This window comes from Bombus huntii, unplaced genomic scaffold (assembly GCF_024542735.1).
Source record: "Bombus huntii isolate Logan2020A unplaced genomic scaffold, iyBomHunt1.1 ctg00000313.1, whole genome shotgun sequence".
Taxonomy (NCBI): domain Eukaryota; kingdom Metazoa; phylum Arthropoda; class Insecta; order Hymenoptera; family Apidae; genus Bombus; species Bombus huntii.
In genome coordinates, this window is record NW_026099508.1 from 1 (window position 1) to 3,807 (window position 3,807).

At 46.3% G+C, this 3,807-nt stretch overlaps 1 non-coding gene across 1 annotated transcript; it reads right to left on the minus strand.

The window, feature by feature from the left end:
• Positions 1 to 1,141: 1,141 nt before the first annotated feature.
• On the minus strand, positions 1,142 to 3,064 carry LOC126877981 (small subunit ribosomal RNA). The gene has a single exon (XR_007695503.1). It is a non-coding gene; the product is annotated as a small subunit ribosomal RNA (ribosomal RNA).
• Between the last annotated feature and the right edge of the window lie 743 nt (positions 3,065 to 3,807).

Here is a 3,807-nt window from a genome sequence, read left to right on the forward strand (position 1 = left end):
ACATCGTCTTCATCGTCGTCGTCGTCGACATCGACATCATCATCATCATCATCATCATATCATCATCATCATCATCATCATCGGTCATCGTCGCATAGCGGGCCAACATCCACGCGATGCGTCTTCGTTCTAGGTTACCCGATCCACGAGTATGTTACACGTGGTTTCGTTATTTCGAACGAAACGACATACGAAGAGCACACGCCCTTTGGGTAGGAAGCACGTTTCGAGAACGACGAGAGTTTCGATGAAAGAGACGAGAGAAGTCGACGCAGAAGGTATCCATGGATCTTCGAAGAGAACCTTCGAAGATGTATATCGGTATCCTTTCGCTCTGCGCGACTCGCTACAAGTTCTTTCGCTCTCGTCGACTCGTTCTAGACGCTTCGTTCGATCCCAAAGAGGAGTCTTCGATATGTCCCGTTGCTAGGAGGAGAACAAACGCAACACAGACCACGAAACATAGAAGAGAATAGGCGAGCATGATCACTCCGACACGAGGCACTTTAGAGATTTTCTTATTAGTTTGCATGGACTTTTATATTTCGTTTGTACGGTTTCCACGATGCAAATACGAAATACGAGATCGTGACGGCGGGTCTTTCTGTGTACGGCCTCTCGCAGGCGCCACGACTGCATTTCTCTTTACACCTGGTTTCCATCGTAATTTTTTCGTTTGATATCGAGCCTTAACTTTTGTTGGCTCTTTCGAAGCTAGAGTTCCCTTTTATTAGAATTTCATATATATATATATATATTATATGTTATATGTTTTATTTCGGAGACGGCGGGTCTTTCTGTTTACGACCTCACGCAGGCGCCTCGAATAAGTTTCATTCGCATTTCGTTTTTATACTTGTATATATATATCTCTTCATCCCGATGATCGAGAGAGAGTGCCACCTTCTCTTCGTATAATTCCGTAGCTGGAGGGTCGTCTCCTCCTTAAGAATATTTCTATTCGTGCCAACGGAGGTTGCCAAGCTCCCTGGCGTTTTCGTTTGTTAAAGTATATAGCTTGTTAATACGTCGTATATACTTTCGTCGATACAGGAGGAGTACGGCTCCTTACCGACCATTGTGATATATATTTCATAGTTTTTATATGTGTTCAAGTCAAATTCTTTTGGTATCGTATCGTTAATGATCCTTCCGCAGGTTCACCTACGGAAACCTTGTTACGACTTTTACTTCCTCTAAATGATCAAGTTTGGTCATCTTCCCGGTAACATCGGCAATGCTTATCACATTGGCCGCGCACCAGTCCGAAGACCTCACTAAATCATTCAATCGGTAGTAGCGACGGGCGGTGTGTACAAAGGGCAGGGACGTAATCAACGCGAGCTTATGACTCGCGCTTACTGGGAATTCCTCGTTCATGGGGAATAATTGCAAGCCCCAATCCCTAGCACGAAGGAGGTTCAGCGGGTTACCCGGGCCTTTCGGCCAGGGAAAACACGCTGATTCCTTCAGTGTAGCGCGCGTGCGGCCCAGAACATCTAAGGGCATCACAGACCTGTTATTGCTCAATCTCGTGCGGCTAGAAGCCGCCTGTTCCTCTAAGAAGATTTGTTTGTACGTTGGTAGTAAAAACCCACCGACCGAAGCCGGGGGCCTTCGAGATACCATAAGTTACGTCTATTTAGCAGGCTAGAGTCTCGTTCGTTATCGGAATTAACCAGACAAATCGCTCCACCAACTAAGAACGGCCATGCACCACCACCCACCGAATCAAGAAAGAGCTATCAATCTGTCAATCCTTCCGGTGTCCGGGCCTGGTGAGGTTTCCCGTGTTGAGTCAAATTAAGCCGCAGGCTCCACTCCTGGTGGTGCCCTTCCGTCAATTCCTTTAAGTTTCAGCTTTGCAACCATACTTCCCCCGGAACCCAAAAGCTTTGGTTTCCCGGAAGCTGCCCGCCGAGTCATCGGAGGAACTTCGGCGGATCGCTGGCTGGCATCGTTTATGGTTAGAACTAGGGCGGTATCTGATCGCCTTCGAACCTCTAACTTTCGTTCTTGATTAATGAAAACATTTTTGGCAAATGCTTTCGCTTCTGTCCGTCTTGCGACGATCCAAGAATTTCACCTCTAACGTCGCAATACGAATGCCCCCATCTGTCCCTATTAATCATTACCTCGGGGCTCCGAAAACCAACAAAATAGAACCGAGGTCCTATTCCATTATTCCATGCACACAGTATTCAGGCGAAGGTAGCCTGCTTTAAGCACTCTAATTTGTTCAAAGTAAACGTATCGGCCCACCTCGACACTCAGTGAAGAGCACCGCGATGGGATATTAGTTGGACCGCCCGCGAGGAGCTAAGCCCACCGATAGGACGTACCACATAATGCCAGTTAAACACCGCGAGCGGTGAACCGACACTGTGACACACAGATTCAACTACGAGCTTTTTAACCGCAACAACTTTAATATACGCTATTGGAGCTGGAATTACCGCGGCTGCTGGCACCAGACTTGCCCTCCAATTGGTCCTCGTTAAAGGATTTAAAGTGTACTCATTCCGATTACGGGGCCTCGGATGAGTCCCGTATCGTTATTTTTCGTCACTACCTCCCCGTGCCGGGAGTGGGTAATTTGCGCGCCTGCTGCCTTCCTTGGATGTGGTAGCTGTTTCTCAGGCTCCCTCTCCGGAATCGAACCCTGATTCCCCGTTACCCGTTACAACCATGGTAGGCGCAGAACCTACCATCGACAGTTGATAAGGCAGACATTTGAAAGATGCGTCGCCGGTGCTAGATGACCATGCGATCAGCACAAAGTTATTCAGAGTCACCAAAACAAACGATGGACGGACAGACGAGCCATCCGCCACCGATTGGTTTTGATCTAATAAAAGCATTCCTACCATCTCTGGTCGGAATCTGTTTGCATGTATTAGCTCTAGAATTACCACAGTTATCCAAGTAAATGTAGGTATGATCTAAGAAACCATAACTGATTTAATGAGCCATTCGCGGTTTCACCTTAATGCGGCATGTACTGAGACATGCATGGCTTAATCTTTGAGACAAGCATATGACTACTGGCAGGATCAACCAGGGATCTTATTCGTATAACAATTCTTATAAATTTCGTTTAAGTTCTCTTCGTGTCGTAGGTGGGACGTAAGCACCGTACGACGAGACTTTTCGTTCTTAAGATAGATATATCTATAAAATATATCTCCTAGCGACGTTCGAGATACACCCATAGTTCAGTAATAATCTTCGAACGCCGCTCGCAGCCACTTTGTAATTCTCAACTCCACCTCCTCTCTTCTCTCTCTCTCTTTCTCATAGTCTTATATAAAATGTTTAGAATCGTACTTCTAAAGGAACATTTCCATAATGCTGTCTTCGTGTAAAAAGACTTATTAGAATATCTTAGCGGTAAAGCACGTATACGCACCTCACGCTGAACGAACAAGCGCGTATCCCAGTGCGTCGCGCTGGACATACCGTAAGAATATTCTTTCAATCGGTAGAACATTTTCGGCAGAAGACATACTACGCAAAGATAGTACGCTCCTACCGCCTCATCGGATACTTCTGCGAAAGCAGAAGTTTTTATAGAAAGCAGACGGTTATACTCTTTTGAATGAATCGATGCTCAGTTAGTACAAGCACACACGCATCTAACAATTTTTGTTAGAATACGTACACACAGGTCACCAGCTTCCCGACTCAGGGGAACCTTGCCACGATATTTGGTCATTACGTCCAGGACAGCGACCCGCGGCGCAGCAGTGTAGAGAAAAAACCAGAACGAGAACGGAGGAACAGTCGAGAAATAGCGTAAAATACACT